This window comes from Lynx canadensis, chromosome B1 (assembly GCF_007474595.2).
Source record: "Lynx canadensis isolate LIC74 chromosome B1, mLynCan4.pri.v2, whole genome shotgun sequence".
NCBI lineage: Eukaryota > Metazoa > Chordata > Mammalia > Carnivora > Felidae > Lynx > Lynx canadensis.
In genome coordinates, this window is record NC_044306.2 from 19,370,346 (window position 1) to 19,392,851 (window position 22,506).

General features: G+C 36.1%; 1 pseudogene; it reads left to right on the top strand.

Annotated features, from left to right (window-relative positions):
• Positions 1-20,714: 20,714 nt before the first annotated feature.
• LOC115513220 lies at positions 20,715-20,859 on the top strand (annotated as a pseudogene).
• Positions 20,860-22,506: the final 1,647 nt, after the last annotated feature.

Consider the following 22,506-nt stretch of genomic DNA (forward strand, 5'->3'; position numbering starts at 1 on the left):
CAGATAGTTTGTTATTGCTATAGCTCCTTGGAGAAGAGAGAATTAACCTTGATCTTTTTTGGTAAAGTCTCTGAAAGGAAAAAGAAATGTTGAGATTAATGATAATTCAAAATTACTGGTTGAACATGAGCATTCCAGAAAAACGAGAGTGATCCATATCCCTACCACATGATCCTGTGGAAGCAATAAATGAAAGGTGATGAGTGAGGTATCAGGTCCTAGGTGGATCAGAAGCACTGCACTTGGCTTCCTGTGGCTGAAAAAAGGGAAGGAAGGCAGATTAATCTATGTGTGCACCATAGGAGTATACCGAATTAATGACAGAAAAATCTAACAACTGTGTAGGAATCTGATGACTGTAATGAGGGACACTCAGCTGAAAGCGTATGTACCATATAATAAAGTGGAAACATGGCAAGTTGAATAGAAGTTAACAAGGAAAATTGTAGAAGTCTTTCAAGTAGATGGGATCAAAACCAAACAGGTCTAGTTAGAGCTTAGCAGAAGTCAGCCAGGCTTTTTTGGTGATGACCAGAAACAAGCTATTACCTAGTTATGTAACGACCCTAAGTAGGCTCCCATATCATAGATCACGTGGAAAACATGGAGAATTGGGTAACCCTGACTTGACTGAACTCATACTTATCTAATGACATATTTCAAATGTTAATGTTTGTGTCTTTATTTCCCCTGCGACATTGTGTGTGATCTTTCTCCTAGATAGCCAGAAGAATTTTTTTTTAAATGAAACTTCACACTGCACAACTTTAAAAGAGGAGGTCAATGCTGAAATTTTTTTTTTCTGTTGTTGTTTGTTTGTATTCCAAGAGATTTCTGAGGATTAGTCAGGAACCTATAATGAAATCAATTTTTGCTGCATTATATGGAACTGGAAAGATCATAGAGGAAGAAACCATCTTTAGAACTACTCTTTCCACTCTTAAGAAATCTATAGAAGGGGTCCTCTGGTTAGAATAAAGGCAATGAGACATGAATGGGTGTTACCTTGGAGGACATGAGTGTCCCTACTCTCTCTAGGAGAGAAAGGTGGAGTGAAGGCTGCAGAAGCAGGTTGCACGGCATGTGACTTGTGTTTGGACACCTTGTGGGAATTCAGCAAACATGAAAGAGTCAATCAAGTGCCTTTAGCACAATTGAAATATTGCCATAATTCGTCATGGTAGAAAAACCCTATTAATTGTCTAATTTCTATAGAGTATGGTCTTCCTTTGCCAGCAGTAGGCATGTGACCCATCCTTGCCCCATTTGGACTTCCCTGGATTAGATAGACAGCTTCATTTTTTAATAGACAATCATAAGTACCACATGAATGAAACAGTCATCCTTGACTTTGACCTTGAAGCTCAGAGGGGTAATCGCTTTAATGAAGAGAAAATTCTCACACTGATATTTTAGTGGGACTTGAGAAAACATTACATCTAAAATGACTAAAAAAAAATGTAAATGATGAAGGTTGGGTTTTCTAACATTAGATGAAAAACAATACTCAAAATAAAGACCACATTAAGTTCTATGAGACAAATTCAAAAGCATACAAAGACAATTACACATCCAAGCTTTGAGTGGACAGTTTGAGGCCTGTCAATACTAGATTTGCTACATTTTCATCTTGTAGATTTACTGTATTTTTTTTTTTTTTTTTGTATTTACCCTCTAATTACACTGCAATCCTTGGGGAAGTAGGGACTATGTGTTACTAGTTTCTCTAGCCAAAGAAATTACTAAATTACCTAGAATATAACAACTGCTCAACAAGTAGTTTTGAGTGAAAAAAATACAAGCATGTGGAGATAAAAATAACTCATAACTGTTTCCTGCATTGCCATGATAAAAGGAATGGAATAATGGAGAGGACCGTTTCTTCAATTTACATTGCATGCCTGGGTCATCTGAAAAAATTCTTGCTTTAAAATATTGTTTGTCTGGGTGGCTCAGTCAGTTAAGCATCTGACTCTTGATTTTTGCTCAGGTCACAATCTCATGGTTCATGGGTTCGAGCCCCTCCTTCAGGTTCTGCGCTGACACCAGGAAGCCTGCCTGGGATTCTCTCTCTCCCTGTCTCTCCCCAAAATAAAGTAACTAAACATTAAAATAATAGTAATGAAATAAAATATTGTATGTCTGAATAAATAAATCTACATCACGGTGAACCCTTAGAGAGCTTTAAGAGTTAAGTACCCCAATAATGCATTCAAATTTTTTTCTCCATTGAGTATTCTCTGTCATCTTAAGTAAATGAAAACTATTATGGAATGTATGGGAGTTAAAGTACAAAAGTGTTTCTCATTAGTAATTTTGGGGAGATCTCCACTTTCTGCCTTTACAAATTCTCAGGCATACACACTGATAATCATTTCAGGCAACGTAAGAGAAAAGGTGGAGAAGAGACTGTCCGATGGAGCACTTTGTTTAGAGCACATATGGTCCCATATAAACCAGCTCATGTGGGAAAGCTGGGACAACTGCTATTTTTATGTAATTATTGTTCATTCTATGGCAATATTGAAGAATACTTTGAAAAACTTTTCATTCTACAGAGTATTAAATTAAATGGAAGTGTTAACAGAAAAAAAAAATATTACTTTTTCTAGTGTATAGCCTTAAAAGAATCATCTCCAGAACCTAAGTGTTATTGATTACACAAATGCTCCTCAGAAAAACTGACTTTTCATTATTTAATAAACCCATTCATTCCTTAAGCATATATTTTCTAGCATATATTTTCTAAACTGCAGTATACAACAGGTGCTTGCATACAGCCGAGTACAGATAAATCCCTGCTCTCACCCAGGGACCCTCAGAGAAGAGCTGTGGAGAGGGGTGGAGAAAGACACTAAACAGGTAGAAACATGAGTAAGAGAACCTCAGAATCATGTTCCATAAAGGAAATGTTCCATAATGGAAAGGTGGGTTCAGACAGTAGGTGAAAGGACGGGTCTATTTGAGGAAGTAAACTGATGCTTGAAAGATATAAAAGACCCACTAAGTGCCGAGACCTTCAACATGGTTCTTGTCTCCTTCTGCAGAAGCTTCATAGCCTGGGTAGTAATCAAGAAAATAATTTTAGTGTAAACAAGAGCTCAGAGTCATTCAAAAGAATCATTATGGGGAGAATTAATAACTGTGCAAGAGACAGTTATTCCATAAAATCAGAGAAATAGGTAGGGGGCATTTAAGAGAGCCATTAAGATATTAGTGGAACTAGTAAGCAGCTTTCCAATGGTAAACATACCATTTAACACTTACACTTAAAAGCTGAGAGTAAGCAATCATAGAAAAGAATATTCAAAACCAATTAATAGCCTAAGGCAGACTCTACCTAAGTGTGAAAGAGAAACACAAAATATTTAGCAACTGGCCACCATGTTCTTTTAACTTCTTAAAATGTTGAGTTATTTAAGTGTTCGTCTTTCATTTCTTTTAAATTAGCCAATGTTTTCTCAGCCGTTAGTGTTACTGAGCTACCTGCACATCTCTCTCAGCTGTCCACAGTGGCATGTGATTCCACCAGTCATCCATTCCCTTCTTTCCCCAATGATTATTTATTGTTATTGAAAACGTATATATTCTGTGGTAAGATTTTTAAAAAAATGAGTTAAATACAAACCCATTCCCACACAATTTAGGCCTGTGTTTACTTAGTGAAAAATAAGTCACACCAACCTCTTGGTAGCAATTATCATATACAGTATACACTTAGGGGTATTCATAAATAGCATGGGATGAAACAAATTTCACATAAGATATTCTGAAAGATCAAATTAAGAAACGCAGTTTCCATAAATTTTAACCTTGAACTTGAAATCAGCAAATCACGTCCTTAGCATAGTTAGCATTGCGTGATCATCTATGAACTTCTGAGGCTTAAGTTCCCACAACCCTATTTTCTCCCAGGGAGAGTCTGTCAAGTTACACATGGAAGCACAGCAAAAGCTATGAGAACCTTGAATATAGTCCCAATGACATATCCGAGTTTGGCTTTGGCCTCTCTTTTGTCCCTTTTCAATCCTCCTCTTCGATCCCTCCTCCCGGAATGAATACAAGGCCGCCCAACCAGAACTACTGCAGGGATTAGAGCAACCACTATTTTTCCGGGCACTGCAGTGCCTGTAAAACTTTAATGAACTCATGCAACTTTTATCGTTTTCTCTTCTTTTTGACTGGGGTGTGATATAACCACCACCACAAAATTAAAAATAAAAAAAGTGTAAAATGTAAAGAAATAAAAAGAAAAAAAGGCAAACAGAGCAGTAGAGATTTTCATGAAGACAAAACTCACAGTTCTTTCACTTGTGCTAGCAAGACCAGGAGCCTTTATTATCCCTGGGAATGATGTCTGACAGAACAGAACTAAATGGAACAATCAGGAAGCTCCATATAAATCCATAAGAAAATCAAAGGTTTGCACACGGTCATATGTACTGTTGGCCCTTATCTAATAAGAAACACTAATTTAATTCGTTCTTTTGATTACATATTTTAAGAAGCAAGAAAATGGATTTTTAATGATTTTAGGACTGTTTTTTGGAATATTACAAATGATATGTACTAAAAAAAAAAATGACCATGCTATTCAGAAGTTTAAATTCAACACTCAATCCTCTTTTTCCTATCTTTTTCATCTCCTTAAAAATCAAGGGTCTATCATTTTGAAGAGCACATATGAAGCCTCATACTAGTTTTTAGTAAGGTAATTTGCCATTTTTAACATAAAAATCTTTACATGGCTTTCTTTATTCCCATTAATCCTTTCTTAATTTCCTTATGTTCATTAATAATCCATTTTTCTCGCATGATTAAATTCATCCGTTAACCCAGAAAAACATCGTATTCAAAATAAATCTTTTCGAAACTAGAGACACTGCTTTTATTTTTCCTAGTTGTAAAGTTTAAAAGGTGATCACATTCTGTCTGTGAGTTGTCGAAATATTTCCTATTTAACTTGCGGCAATCTTTTGCTTTAGAGTGTGATCAGCATGTGCGGTTTGGAAAAAGAATAAACTTCCAGCATAAACATAAAGTGTTTGCATGAAACCCTCTGAGCTCCAAAGCGCTTGTTTGCTTGGAGGGTTAGCACAGTTCATCACAGCCTAATTTTCCAGTTTGTTAATAAAGGTATGAAAGCTATCACTATAAGAGAAATATTAAAGTCAGATATGATTCTAGTATGACCATGGGGATGAGTTAAAGTGATAGGGCACTAATTACTGCCTTTAATAGGGCATTAAAGGCTGGACACCATAAACCCTATTTTATCAGGGCACAGGTAGCAAATCCAGCAAGTTTTTTTTTTTTCAACGTTTTATTTATTTTTGAGACAGAGAGAGACACAGCATGAACGGGGGAGGGGCAGAGAGAGAGGGAGACACAGAATCGGAAACAGGCTCCAGGCTCTGAGCCATCAGCCCAGAGCCTGACGCGGGGCTCGAACTCACGGACCGCGAGATCGTGACCTGGCTGAAGTCGGACGCTTAATCGACTGCGCCACCCAGGCGCCCCTCCAGCAAGTGTTTTTAAACCTATAACATCCTGAAATGTAGTTGCAGAAATAGTACGATTTTACACTCTATCAGTCTCTTTGTATTTACAATAATAGGAACATATCTGATATTCCTAAAGTATATCATGTTGAAATGAGATTTCCACATTGAACAACTAAAGCAAATGAATCACAAAAGAGGAAAAAAAGTTATCTAGCTTAGCTATTCTATTTCAATTAGCCTGCCTGGAGTCTCAATTGAAAGACTAAACAAATCTATTAAGTGAACACACATATTCACTCGTCACGCTGTTGTTAAAGACTGCTCTAACTTTCTGATGTTTATAGGTACGGTATTTATCAAGAGAAATAAGCCTATCAATTACTTTCTGGCAATTCACATTTATAATGCATTGTACCAATACATATTAATTACAGGACCACAAAACCATGAAAAACCCAGTATGTTTATATGTAATAACAATGATAATATTTTCTTCTGTCATGGGTTTTAATATTTCAGGACTGAATGTTCTTACGAACTTCACCATGTCTCATAAACCATAACAAATGAACCATACTTGAAAATTTATTGGAAATTTTCAATTAATTATTAATATGTTGTTAGTGACTTGAGCACAAATGGTATTGTTTTATAGTCTGAACTATCCCAACACTAGAAATATTCATTTTTAAGAAGATATTAAGAGTTATATAATAGCATGACTAGAAAAATTAAAGCTAATTTTCTCACTGGAGTTATAGCTGACCTTTGTTTAGGGGTGCCAAACCCTGAACAATTAAAAATCCACATGTAACTTTTGACTCCTTCCAAACTTAACTACTAAGAGTCTACTGTTGACCAGAAACTTTATAGGTAACATAAACAGCTGATGTGCACATATTTTGTATGCACTGTGTATTATATACTGTATTCTTGTAAGCTGGAGAAAATAACATGTTCTTAAGAAAATAAGAAAGAAAATATATTTACAATACGGTACTGTAAAAATCACCCATATAAGTGGACCCTTACAGTGGAAACCCAACGTGTTCAAGGATCAACTGCACACTGGGTTTTGAAAAAAATATCATTGTGAAAAATTACAAGGGCAAGATACATTTGTAGCATCTTTTAATTAGTGTCATAATCCTGTAGCTAAAATGGAGAATATAAAGATATGTAAAATATTTACTTTTCATTTCCTGAGTATCAACTATTAATTGTTTCTGAAATCAACTGTGGCATGTGTGAAGTAATTTTAACAGTGAGGAAAAAAAAGAAACCTTGGATTCTCAACATGTTTCTTGAAAATTAAAGTAGTAGGAAACAGCTATATTTTCCTATTTCCATATGAACATTTTTAATAACCCCAAGTCCTCACTACATGCATGTCCTGATTCTACCAGCTCTGTTTGGCTCCCTTATTCTTTTGAGGCCTCATCAGTATCATCATCTTCCCTTCTGACAACAGATGTTCATCTGGAATGGTTTCTAGGCTATCGGATGTGGCACAAACTCTTGCAAAGCCAGTTAGAACAGCACCCACAACTGACATACACTAACATTAACAGCATGGAGGAGTTTTTCACATGATGCTTCTGCTCTGTGTATCATCCCACAGATTGTCTTCAATCGTAAACTGAATACAGTTCATATTTTCTCTGAAAGATTGTTAAAACCATATTTCTCATTGCGTGATCTAACAACACTCAAGCTTCTGGTACTTCAGCACTATTCTACTAGCATAAGTGAACGTACAGAATCTCTTTGAAGAAGAAGAGGAAAACTATCAGAAGTCAAATGATACCTACAATAGATAAAATTATTTGGGAAAGTAAGATTTGGCTGTTGAAATTGATGTTAGTTGTACATTAATGTGGAAAAATAGATAAGTAATATTAAGCTCAGGTCACGATACAAATGTAAATTTAGAATAACTCACTAGTTGTGTTCAAAGCCAATTAACTCTAACTCTATTAAATAAGCTGATATTGGCCTCAACCTATATAAATGTCATTAACAGTCCAATAATATTGAGACAAATTGTGTCAGTCTATAGTCTATAAAGTTTCCTTATACCTAGGAATTTTTATGCTTGCTATAATATAATGCCATTCTTTGCTAAAGCATTACTGAATGAAAGTTTTTTATTCAAAGTTTCAAAGTTTTAACTATAAGATTGCATGAAATTATATGATCTAATAATAAGCCAGCAATTTATACAGCATCTACCAAAACTACATCTGGAACCCAACAGTAAAACTCTACAGTAGTACATTAATTAATGCACATCAATTTTTTTTTTTTTTGCTATCGAAACAAATCTATTCTAGATAGGAATACATTTTGTTTTTCCAAGTACATCCTTTTCCTACTTCTTCATTTGCCTTGTATTTGTTCGGTCTTATTACTGATGACTTTAAAATATATTAACAAAAACAAATTGCACAGTTAACAAAAGAAGGACATTTGAGGAAATATATGTCATGAGAAATATCCTAGCCCTACAAAACAAGGAGGAAACTTCAACAGGGAACATTTACAACTAAAGAACACCAAGCAGTCAACCTAGCTCTGGAGAAACGAGACTTCCTCAGAGCCATTAGGACAGGGCACAAGTTCATCACAGCCACCCAGAGCTATGTCACTAGTGCTTGGCACCTAGGTTCTTCACTCTTCTGCTTTCTTCTTCTCAGTGACTTCTATTTAATAACAGCTCCCTTCTGCCATATAATTTTTATTTGTGTGTAGTTTTGACTTGTTTTTGCACCAACTCTATGTGAATTTCATACTCATCTTCATCTAATGACTTTCTCTGAGTCTCAGATTCTCCACAGAGAAAAATTGAATGGCCCAACCCATGGATTAGTTTACTTTGTGATAAAAATTCATTACAGGTCTAAGAAACTGAGACCAGTGAGGTGAGGTTAAATAGCATATTCCTCTCTGAGTAGACCCATTCCTTCAGAAGAGCTTGTGGACTGGGAATGATATATATGTGTACATATGTGTGTGTGTGTGTGTGTGTGTGTGCATGTGTGTATTTCTTTCTTTCTTTTTTTTTAATGAGGCATGGGCTCAGCAAATAATACATGATGTACTTTCTACAGTGGAAAAATACCAGTTTAGATGTCCAAGATTCATAACAAGCTGCTGGAGATCATTATTATGAGAAAAAAAAATAATTAATAAAAATTGAGGATAAAGTCTCTACTATATAAGGAACACAATGATTTTACTTGAAATTTAATAATATCAATCCATGTTACTGCTGGGTGGCTTGAAAATGTGCTTCTCATGGGTGGTCGTTGGAAGTTACCAAATTTTCTATCAATCTATTTACCAACCAAAAGCTTTCCAGTTATATACTAAATATGCATACATATATGTGCATATATACATTCTCATAAAATATACATTCTACATGTATATTTATTTGCTTATGTATTTATTTGTCCATACATGTCCCTGTGAAATTATCTACATTTGGAATGTAAGAGTTATTGATTTCCCAAGAGATGCCTTCTATGCTGTCACATACTCCTCACTGAGAGAAGAACTGATAATAGGGAGGATATATCTCAGTGGCCTTAAGGCAGTGAATAAGGGGGCAGGTGGGAGAACTTCCATAGTCTTGTAGTAGCTCCCAAGAACTCTTTAAAGGCTTCGCAAATGGGGACTTCTGTGGCTTCCTTTGTCTAGGTCCACATAGTTATGTTACATAGAATATTAAGTATGAGGTCAATGCTATATTCTAAGAAATCTAAATGCCAAAGACTTGTATTCTTTTTACTCCATGACAAAAACTATTGCTTGATTTTTTAAAATATATTTTCTCAAGCATATATTGCATCAGATTATAAATCTTATTTTTAAAAAAGGAGAAAATTTTAAGAGTAGGAAATTTAAAACACCTAGAGTAGTGCTCTAGTGACACAGTTATTAAGAGAGAAGTAATTGGGGGCACCTGGGTGGCGCAGTCGGTTAAGCGTCCGACTTCAGCCAGGTCACGATCTCGCGGTCCGGGAGTTCGAGCCCCGCGTCAGGCTCTGGGCTGATGGCTCAGAGCCTGGAGCCTGTTTCTGATTCTGTGTCTCCCTCTCTCTCTGCCCCTCCCCCATTCATGCTCTGTCTCTCTCTGTCCCAAAAATAAATAAAAACATTGAAAAAAAAAAAAAAAAAGAGAGAAGTAATTGGCCTGTGGTAAGTTGTATAGTGAATGTATTCTTTAATGATGATTAAAAAATAGAATATTCAATTTCTCACAAACTTCTAATAGAGGCCGAATTACTTAATACATAAATACAAAAATAAGCAGATTTTTCTGTTTATATATTGACTTGTTCTGTGTATACATTTCAATTTTTGTACCATAAGCATGTATTAATTACTTTAAAAATCAATACATATTTTATATAAACTGATAAGGAAAACATATCGAAGAGTGGAAGGTGAAACATAATGGACATCACATCCTGGATATGAGGAGGCCATCAAAGAGAAATGTACTAAAGGAATATTTAAATAATCTAGGAAAAACTTGTACTTCTCATATCAGAAATACTATATATCATGATCTCAAGGAAATCCATCTGCAACCAGAAAGAAATGTTTTTCAAAGTTACCCACAAATACCACATAATACCAGAATTTTGAGTAGGGAATATTCACATCAGCCTTTCCCCTATCTGAATTCTGAGAAAACCATTACTACCTAATTGATGGCAGTGTGGGCTGAGAGGAAATGGAACACCCTGCCCTTAGCCAGCACCAAGCCTAGATATGAGTAAAAAAGTAATATTAGCATGGGGCTATAAAAATAATCTTCAATTAGGAGGGAAAATAGTACTTTCTACATACAGAAGAAATAAGTTTAATTGCAAGAGCCTTTCTGAACAAAAGAGGGAATGTGTTAAACAACTGCTCTGTATTGCAAAATAAAAGAAAACATGGGCCCTTCCAAAAATACATGGGATGGATACACATGGATTTGTCAGCAGCCAGGTGAGTAACCTGGACCCAGAGCAAAGACCACTAAATGTGGGAAGTTAGTATTTCCCATCATTTTTGCCTTCTCCCTGCCAACAAACTAAAATGTGTTCCACATCTAACCACAGAGCTGGCAAAAGACACAAGCAAATAAACAAACCATCAAATGAAAGTATAATCTAAAAGGTAAAACAAAAACAAAAACAAAACGACAACACCAAAACAGACAAGGAAAAATAATATCAAAACTTGAAATGCCATCTTTAAAATAAAATCAAATAGATATTTGATGAGAACAAAATGGTATCATGTAGAATAATCAGAAGGTAGAAATTAATGGTTAGGATTACCCAAATAAAAATTCAGTGGGAGTAATGGAAGGTAAAGTTCAGAAAGTATCTCAGAAATTAGAAGGAAAATATGTAAATAAAAATATGTTTAAAAATTAATTTCTACAATGAGTTTATGAAGGTTTTGGCAGGATGGATGTACTTCTTTTTTATTCAGCTTATTTATTTTTGACAGAGAAAGAGAATTAATGGAAGAAGGGGAGAGAAAGAGGGAGAGAGAGAATCCTAAACAGGCTCTATGCTGTCAGCGCAGAGCCCAACATGGGGCTCAATCTCACAAATGATGAGATCATGGCCTGAGCCACAATTAATAGCAGCTGCTCAACTGAGGAAACCTCAGGTTTCTCAGGTGTCCCATGAGAAATGTACTTCTGAACCATCTGTCTACAGGTGGAAATTGAAGCCATGTCATTTAAGACACTGACTAGAGAGAGAGAACCATGAGAAGAGATGAGGGCCCAAAACTAAGTCTTCTAGAACTCAAAAATTTGGTGGTCCAGAAGAAAATAAACCTGCAAAGCAGACAGAAAAGGAGTAGCTGGAAAGGTCAGGGGAAAGGTAAGAGATTGAGAAACGAACTACCCAAGTCAGAGAAACAGAATGGTCAACATAGAGAATGTTAACGAGAGTTCAAGTAAGATGAAAACTGAACACAAATAACGCAATATACAGGTGATGTTGAATTTAGTAAAAGCTATTCTGGGAATGTATCAGATTAGAAGTTGGATTTTAAATTCAGGGAATAAGTAAACAGAAATAGAAAGATGAGGTAGCACCAGTAGGAAGAAAGAGGCAGAATACATCTTTAACATGGTAAGAAAATATTTGTATTATTTTTCAAAACCACAGCCTAGATTGCTCTTAAAGTAAAACACTTATAAAGTATGCTCACTAAAATCAAGAACACATATAAATAACTGATTTAGTGGGGAATATAAATTGCTTATATATAAAGATGAAACTGTTTTATTTATTCCAATAAATATTAAAAATTGTGCTTTGTCTTACTAAGTACCTTCTTTGCAGTCAGATTTCATATTTCTACGGTGGTATGGGTTCTTTTAGCCTCCGTCCTAGTCATTTTAAAATTGCAAACTCACATAATTAAAAATTATTTCCTCTTCCCACTCACCAAAAACGTGGAATGTGTGTTTTGTTTTATGTGTATGTGTTTCGGGGACAGGAGTGCTTTCTAGCACATATCATTCATTCCAGTTTTCAGATGGGGAAGAGGAACAAAGAGTAAGAATAAGTCTTTTGGGATTGCCATTGAGGGAGTAAGAACTCTTTCTGGTGGTTGCCATTTCTGTTTTACCAACATTGACCAGTTCTTTTTTCCCCCGTATTTGTTGATTATTTTAGAGAAGGCTATGCAAATCTTGCTCTTGATATGGTATATCTACTCCAAGATTCAAGTCCCAACAACCTTTTGTGGTTTCCAGTGAATACTCAGAGGGAAAGCAGACTGCCTCACCAGCAAGTCTTCCCTCAGCTCTGCCGTCTCTCTCTTCGCCTCTTTTCTCCACATTTGACTAACACTATGCACTGGACCAATATAATGGTAGAGCAATATTCAAATGAGAAATGATCACTGTCCTCCAGAGTGAACAGTTCACATACTCAAAATCTTTCAAATGGTTCTCTACTCCAACATAAGCTGAAAAGAACTAACAGTCTCTCTTCATGGCCACTACTTCTCCAAAACTTAAACACTAAGGAGACATAATGTTTGTTACTAAAGAGTCAAGCTTATATGGGATGAGTAATTCTGGCTTTTCTAGCTGGCATTTCTCAACCAACTCTGAGAGGAGGATATTGACCTCACCAAATGTCAGCTTTGTGAATCAGGCATATATTCTGTTCTAAGCAATAGGCATGAAATGCCAGTGTTATAGAGTGGCATCAAAATCCATCCTGTCACACTTGTACTTGCCATAATCATTTAACATCGTTGCTTGGATTCTGTCTTACTGAAGAAGAGGAAAACAGAGACAACTAATATGTGTGTATTTAAAGAAAAAAAAGATGGTCATTTTGCAGATGACACTCCAGTTTAGAAAATACACACAACAAATAAAAATTTTAAAGTACTAAAATTGATAAGAGAGCTCAGGAAATGGTTATTAAACAGAGAGAATAACATCTACTTTTGTTAGGGTATAGGGAATCAAGTATCATCAAATTTAGCTAATAATGATGTAAATTAACTTTTAAAATTCTGAAAAAATTTAGAGTATATCAAGACTGAAAATGTTAATATCTCTTGACCCAGTGATGCTCTTTCAAGGAATCCATCTTATTTTTTAATCGGTAAGAATTTATATTCTAAAATTATTATTAAGACTGTATTTAACATTGATAAACATAAAAATAACAATAGGAAATGAGCTTTAAAATGTGGCATTTCCCGCTCTGGAAAGCAGTGTAGAGGTTCCTCAGAAAATTAAAAATAGACCTACCCTATGACCCAGCAATAGCACTGCTAGGAATTTATCCAAGGGATACAGGAGTACTGATGCATAGGGGCACTTGTACCCCAATGTTCATAGCAGCACTCTCAACAATAGCCAAATTATGGAAAGAGCCTAAATGTCCATCAACTGATGAATGGATAAAGAAATTGTGGTATATATACACAATGGAATACTACGTGGCAATGAGAAAAAATGAAATATGGCCTTTTGTAGGCAACGTGGATGGAACTGGAGAGTGTAATGCTAAGTGAAATAAGCCATACAGAGAAAGACAGACACCATATGGTTTCACTCTTATGTGGATCCTGAGAAACTTAACAGGAACCCATGGGGGAGGGGAAGGAAAAAAAAAAAAAAGAGGTTAGAGTGGGAGAGAGCCAAGCATAAGAGACTGTTAAAAACTGAGAACAAACTGAGGGTTGATAGGGGGGTGGGAGGGAGGGGAGGGTGGGTGATGGGTACTGAGGAGGGCACCTTTTGGGATGAGCACTGGGTGTTGTATGGAAACCAATTTGTCAATAAATTTCATATATATAAAAAAATAAAATAAAATAAAATGTGGCATTTCCTTACAATGTATTATCATACCGTCATATGATATTATATTATACTTTTTTCTTACAATATAAAAAAGTCATGATGTGATGTTATATGAAAAACCAGGAACTTATTTGTATGTAAGGCAGACCACATGCAACTTTTTTTTTCATATGCAAGATATAAGATAAAGTCCTTTGTGTCTCAAGATCAGCTGAGGCCAAGATAAATGCATGTCAAATACCCAGCTCCTCCTAAATTTCTGCTTCTGCATTATACAGAGCATGCCTTCACATCATAAAACTAGTTTGTTCTACATTAGTCCAATATCTACCTTGAGAGTAAAAAAGCTATAATATGTTTCAGTACTAATCGTCAGTGATATAAGCACCCCATTTTCTCTGAGGGTAGGGTGGGTCTCTCCCTTACTCAAGCCAAATGAAAAAGACTTTAATAAAACCCCTCATATTGGCACAGGCTCTACCACATGTTGGCTTAGTTAACAAAGAAGCAAACAGGTGCACAGGGATGGAGCTGTGCTTGCCACTGTTGGTACAGGGATCCTGCCCAAAGGGGCCATGAAGGAGGGAAAGGAGATCTTCGTGGAAGGTGGGAAGTTGAACACCTGAGGGTGTGACAGGGTAGTGGGTAAGCCATGGGCTACAGGTAAGATGTTGCCAATGTCAAAGACATTGCAGCTAGAGGTCTAAGGGGCGCTTCTGGGAAACTACATCCAAAGAGAAAGAGCCAACAACTTATCCACGTTACCCACATACAACGTCACATCACACAGGTATCAGACGGATTACTACTGCTCCACCATCCCTGTGCCAGTCACCCATGATCCCTTCAACCAGGGACACAATCTGAAAGTGACAGAAACCCTTGTTTGGAGTTATGATATTACATTAGACTTCTATTTATTTTGGAGTTAATAGAACAGAACTGCCTAGGATTTCACCTGGGGGCAGAGAAATGAGCAGAAGAACAAATTTAATAGAAAATGTTGAATTAAGTCAGTTATTTTATAATTGGACCCTATCAAGTTATACTTATTTGATCTACCATTTAAATGTATATAACATTTTAAAAATATGTAATATAATATAGAATAATATTTATAGAGGTTTTTAGGCAATAGATTTATAGGTAATTTCTGTATACTCTATATTCTGTTTTTATGCAAAACAATATTAATTCTAAAATCATAACAAGTTACTGAAAAATAAATGAAGCTACCAAGATAGGAAAGTAATTCCAAATCCATACTTCCCAAATCATCTTCCACCATGTTCACACTAAGGTCACTGAATCATATACTAATCCTGGAATCTGCTCATATGAACTTTGTTTTGCCTCTGAATCTTACAACAGTCCAATTCTCTCATGCACACTGTGACAATTTTATCACTGACCTTAGCTAAGGGAATATTGCAAGATACACTTTTTTTTTCAAATTACTGTGATAAATTATAGAAACCCAAAGTTCAAGAACAACATGGCGCATACACTAGGTATTAAATAAATGCTGTCTGAAACCAGAGACAAAACTCATTATTTTTTGAGGACTCTTGCTGTCTATAGAATAAGATGAAGTACTGATTCCAAAATACATAAAGTATGCTAATAACTACCCATCACCTCACTAATTAGAGCTGGCTGAGCAATATATGCTGAATCTTCATTCCACAAACATAGAAATCTTTGACAGCCCCACAATTCTTCAGAATGACCCATTAGAAAAAGGTCCATTTAATTGAAATTCTTAATTGCAAGAGGGGAAGGATTCCTGGTTTATTGTTTACTCTTGTCTATACTTATCCCTGCTTCAAACAGAATGTGTCAATTACGTTCTAAGTTATTCACTATATTCAGACCAGGTGCCCTCAATTGCTGTAAACAATGGCCTTCAGTTTTCTTATTGCACTATAAATTTGGCAGGATATCTACTGGGAAAGGTGCAGTCATTCGCCATCTCGAGTCAGTTTTCATGCACCAGGCTTTTTTCCCCAACTGTGAATGTGTTCTGCTTGTCAGCAGAGTAAGTAATTAAAAGGTTCAGTGGTTAAATATTGCTACAAGTAGTTCAAAAATAAATTGTCATTTTAAAAGACAGACGGAGAGACAAACACAGATGGATAATAAATGCATGATACATGGGACTGATGTGGAACTAGAAAAAGAATATGCTGACACCCTTCTTCACTAAAAGAAGACAGGCAGCTAAATTTAAGTGGTGGGGAAGCCATAAAGGAATAAGTTGTAATCGTGAGGCACATTATGGTATTCAATGGCAGACACTTTATGAGAGAAAAAAATCAATATAAGCATTACATTTGTAAACTAAAGTCGGGGTTATTGTTTCATTTGTCAAGGTTTTAGACCACAGAGTAGGAACATTTAAATGAGTGATTAAGTCAAGCTAATCTTCTGAGATTGTCCTTTATCCAAACATTAAACTTAATTGGCACTTCAAGACAGATTACTTTTTTCTTTCTATCCTGGTTATCTTGACTCTCATCACTGGCTTCCCGCTGGGGTTTTGTTTTTGTTGTTGTTGTTGTTGTTTGTTTGTTTGATTCTTTTTACCAGACTCCTTAAGTCCCATAATTGCTGTTAATATGTATATCCTCTATCACCCCTAGGCTCACTAATATCTGACCAGCTCGCAACATCCCCAAAATTTGAAAAGGGGGAAAGGAAAATTTATGATAAAAATATTTATTTTACCTATTTTAAGATAAATTCATACCAAAATATCCATTTTCTCTTAAGAAAAAATTGCAGGTATTTGTTACAATCTGGTTCCAAACATCATTACGTTACTTTGGATTTTTTTGTTTTTTAATTATTATCATTAAGAAAGCAAGCCACAAGAAAACAGTCACTTGTAGCCATAGCTTGTCTGATTTCATCTCTTCTTAGTTCTCCATGAATAATGTACAAAACAGAGAGAAAAGATGAGGAACTTCATCCAGCAGAAGGAAAAAGAAGTGTATTATAGCTTGCCGTGACTATTCCTGGTATTTGAAGTTCCCTGAAGAAATCTGTGTTTGTTGTTTATTTCAGCTATCTTTCCCACGTGGCACTCAAGTCTGCTCCATATGCTTTCTTATTAATCCTCCCAGTGGTTCTGTGATACACTTATTTTTCCGATGAGAACACTAATTTAGAGAGCCTGGAATGATTTTTTTCCTTAAAGGTTCACAGCTAGTACATGACAGAACTGGAGTTTGTATCAGTGTCCCATTGGTAAGGTGACAACCTAGTCCCCTCTCAGGCAGTGAGGGTCAAAGGAATGAATACATGCAGAGCACTTAGAAAGATGCCTGGCATAGATCCAGCCCTTGATAAATGATTATCGTGTCTTGGGGCTTCTTCTGCTAAGGTCTATGAAAGAGAAATGAACAGCATTTTGGAATGTCCTAAAATAATAATTCTCAGCATTGATAATGGACCACCCACATTAAAAATAATGTGGTTGTTTATTAAAAGCGAAAATTCCTGGATGCTATCCTAGACCTCCCAACTAGAAACTAGAAAGGAAGGTTGGAAAGCTCAGTCTTCAACACACATCTCCTCAGAAATTTGGAGCACATTAAAGTTTGAGAAGTGTCCTATGACTTGGTCAGGTTTATTTGCATAATTTATAATGTGATTTTTCCAAGGCGATGTGTAAATAATTTAAGATGTTGATGATAATAGAAATGATAGACTAAAGTTTACATTTGTTTAGTGGTACGTTATTTGGATATTTTATAAGTCAAACATCTACAGAATGAGAAATTTGACCAACATTCCTACTCCTTATTATTCTTATCACTTCCATATTTAAATATCTGTTATGTTAGAAGAGCTTGAAGGAAACATTACTGTAGTGTCAGCTTTCTTACATTCACAGGTCAACAAGAATTACCAGTTTTCTGATAATTAGTTCTCCTAACCTATGATCGAGGACACCACAGGGGTGAGTCAGGAACTGCTGTCTACATTGTTCTTATAACCAGTCACAATGAAGTGTTCTCAATTATCCAAGGTCACAGACAACCAGAGAAGCCTGATCATTGAAAACTTGGCTAATAGGAAACGACCAGAGTAGAGTAGAGCAACCGGCTCGTTAGAAGCAATAAGGATGCAAGGAGTGAGCTAGAATTAAGGGACCCATCAGATGTCCAATCAAGCACATCTGCCAGCAGCATCAATGTCTTAGCAAATCTTAGGTGCAAAGATGGACATGTAATATGTCACCCATCTCCTCGCTCCTTTAACCTCTGACCTGTCTTCCTTCTCTCCACTGTTTCATCTGTTTTTCTACCTCATGTGCATTATAACTAATCTAAAACATTATTTAAGCTAAAATCCTTAATTGCTTTATTTAAATTTTTAAAATCTGCAATTAGTACATCCATTAGGGAATTCTGTACCTCTTATACATACCTATAACTCACTCACTTTTCAGCTAAAATAGTCTCCTCTACCCAAGTTTAAATCTTTCAAATGCATAGGTTGCTCTTCAGAAATAATAACGCAAGGCAATGATTCACTGTGGGCTCAGAGAACTAGACTATCACATAATTAGATCTTATGAAATCTTTTAAAGATAGTCAAAATGAAGCCAGGTTTCTGGTATAAATGCAAAATGTCAAAGATACAGCCAATGAAAACATTGATTTTCAATGTAGTCTTGTGCTCCAGACTGTAACATTTATTTTTGAAATAATGACTCCTGCTTCATATCAATAAAGTGTTTGAAAGAAAAAGTGTGGTGTAATACTCATATTCAATCATATCAATGTCGAAAAGCCATTGTTTTTGTAAAAGTGAGTTTTAGATGTTTGAAAAATATAATGTCAGAGAACTCAATGGTTTGCTTCAAAGATATTCCTGGCATGTTTCATATCACACTGTATTCATTATTGCCATCAACTGGGGCTGTCTCTGTATATAGACTTGGGAGTTTGCAACCATGACAAATGCCAACTGACTTTCATCTGTTGGACAAAACCCACAAACTTAGGTATTACTACTTAATTTAGCATCCCAACTTCAAGGAAGTCCACATGTCCACAGATTTTTGAAGACACAAACCTAAGCATTTAGACGTCCCAAAATGCAAAGGAAAATATAATTGTTGCTATTTTGCACATGAGAAAACTATGTCCCAAAATACCTGGTGCTTTCTTGAGGAAGGAAGGGAAACATACCCTGTATCTTAGATCTGTCAATATAATACCCATTTTTTTGATAGAATGAAAACAATAAAAACCAAACACACAGAACTTCTTTCCTTGGTTTGGGAGGGGAACTAAAAATATCATTGGCTATTATTAGAACACAATAAGTGATCATTAATTGCAAAGGGGATCCAGTGGCATTTTTCATTCTGAATGTGGTCTGGTGCTCTTATTAGTGGATTCTTTGGAACTGGGAAGGCTGCCCTTGATCTCAATCAGAGACCCTGTACTGGCGTTGAGTACAGGTAGCATATGCTGGCACAATGGTCACCTCTGAGACCAGTTGTCCCTTGTCTCTCCCAGGCTGTCTTGCCATATATCACATATCAGTAGAGGCAGATATCAGCAAGCAAGTGATAACTGAAGCTTGATGATGTTTAGAGAAAACTCAATGAACTAAAGGAATTATTTCAAATAGAGTTTTCATGTACCTTAGTTTTGGAAATGAGGGCTAAAGATGTCACCAATGTCAAAGGTCTCAACATCAAGACTAATGTAAGGGTGAGTCATTTCTATATTTACACTTACCTGGATATATAATTTTTAAGATACATAAGTCTCCAAAATGGAAATAAGATGTATAATAACAATGGCAATAATAATAACATGCGCTAACACTGAGAGTTATTACTGTGTTCTAAACACTTTATGTATAATTTGTAAACTGTATTTATATTAATCCTACCAATAGTCTTATGAGAGCTGCTATATTATTCCTATTTTACACATGAGAAAGTGGGTACAGAAAGATTAAATAACAGGAAATTATCTCTTTATTCCCCACAATTCCTTCATTTTAAATGTGTTTCCTTCTGTATGCATGTAGAGCGTCTCACCTCATCTATTTGCAGAGCTGATATTCAGGGTCTCAGAACATGGTCACGTCTTCCTGCATGCATGTTGTTAAATACATTTACTATCAACCCAAACTATATGCTTGTGTATATCAGAGTTTCTTCCCCTATATTTCTAAGATGGCTGGAAGTTATCTCTATTGCTGCAGAAATCACTACCCAAGGCATGAATTTCCTGTCTCCTTCCCTACTATAAACTGAATGTATGTGTTCCCTCAAAATGTATATGTTGCAACCTAATCCCCAAATGTGTTGGTATTTGGAGACAGGGCCTTTGGGAGCTTATTAGATCATGAGGGTGGAGCCCACATGAATGAGATTAGTGACCTTTTAAAAGAGACCCCAAAGAGATCCCTCACCTTTTCCACCATGTGAGAACACAGCCAGAGGATGGCCATGGATGAATCAGGAAGCAGGCCCTCATCAGACAAGGAATCTACCAATACCTTGATCTTGAACTTCCCAGCCTCCAGACCTGTGAGAAACGAATGTTTATTGTAAGCTATTCAGTCTATGGTATTTTTGTTATTGCAGCTCAAGGAGAGTAAGCCATTCTCTGACTAGATTATGACTCTCAAAAGGCAAGAATTAATTTGTGCATTATTTCCATTATATGGCAAAGTACTTTACATATAGTGGTGCTTAATAAGTATAATTGAGTGAATGCAAGAAATTGGTGGCACTGACACTATTTTCTCATTTAGAAACAGGGAAAACGAATAATATGGCATCACAAAATAGTTGTGAAAATGGATTAAAAATATAAATATGTATACTTATTGACAGGGGAGATACCATGATCACAAAGGTGGTTTTCCCAGGGCGAGGCTTATCCGTTGCATTCTGGATGTGCTGACTCCTGAGATTTCCCCAAATGTGGGAAACTCGACTGCATAATTTGTGGTAGTGTTCACGCTTTTCCCAGGGGAAAAAAATATAAAATATGTTTAGGAAACTATAAAATGCCTTGTATATAGAATCAATTTGCCATACACACTGGACTTAAAGCAACAAAAGTTTAAGTATTGCTCCTACCTAAAAACTGAACAAGATCACAACTTTGAGCTGTTCCAAAGGTCAAATTCATTTACTGAAAGTTTATGGCACAACTACTCCACTACAGTTATCTTAACAACTATACAAATATATATATATATATATATATATATATATATATATATATGCTTCTTAATTTGGGGATACAGTTCCTAAAACAGCAACAACAAAAAAAAGAAATCCCAACCTAAATAGATTAAGTTTATTCCAAATGGATACAACTCTAGTCTGCCAAACCATTTATGAGTCAACGTTCTGCTTCTCCTATGTTCCACTATTTTAAATGATCACAAGAGATTTTTTTTTTCTCCTGCAGCTTCTGTGTTTCCCAAGGATAAGTACTGATATGCCTCCTCCTCATTATAAATAGCCCTCAGTAATCCATTTTTACACAAATGGGCTACTTGGCTCTTTGTCTATGCACTCTTAAATCACCTGCAGTGTCGGCACCACTCCAAACCCGTGAGACAAACTCTGGCCCAGATTAAAACGTACACTAATAGGATTAATTCCATTTTGTACCTGTACACATTCTTCTCTGCATTTGGTACTTCAGTTTCTAGTAACTGAAATCCCTGAAACTTATTTTGTGGTCCCATATTTTCTATCCATAGCACCAGTTTCTTTAAAGCAAATATCCTAATGTCTGAGATGCCTAAATAAGTCTGCTGAACTTCTTCAAAAGTCTATCTACCTTTCCACTGATTTCTTGCAATTGGAATCTTGTTGATCATTTTCTCCAGCTGCTTAACAGATTTTGGAAATTAATTTCAGTTTGAGCACTGACTAAAAATTTCCCAGTTTGGAGCGCCTGGGTGGCTCAGTCATGAAGTATGTGACTCTTGATTTTGGCTCAGGTCATGATCTCACGGTTCATAAACTCAATCCCCATATCAGGCTCTGCACTGACAGTGTGGAACCTGCTAGGATTCTCCCTCCCTCTCTTTCTCTGCCCCCCTTCTCAAAAATAAATAAATAAACTTTAAAAAATCCCCATTTTACCCGCCCTTCTAGAGAAAGGTTACTCTGTTTCAGCTCTACCTATTGGTACATATTCACATGTTGCTAACATTGGAAAATTTGTGGCTGGGCTTTATCTTCATAGTCAGATATTCAATGTTCTTTAAAAAATTAAATCAGCTGTAAATTAATGCAGGCATGAGAGATAGCTGGTATTGATTATATGCACACAGAAGCTTTCTTCTTTCCTTGCAACTTTTTCCTTCCTTTTCATTTTCTGGATTCTAGGTGTCTGCCTGGAATAGTGATTCTCAAAATTTCCCCAAGTCTCAGGGGCGCCTGGGTGGCGCAGTCGGTTAAGCGTCCGACTTCAGCCAGGTCACGATCTCGCGGTCCGTGAGTTCGAGCCCCGCGTCAGGCTCTGGGCTGATGGCTCAGAGCCTGGAGCCTGTTTCCGATTCTGTGTCTCCCTCCTCTCTGCCCCTCCCCCGTTCATGCTCTGTCTCTCTCTGTCCCAAAAATAAATAAACGTTGAAAAAAAAATTAAA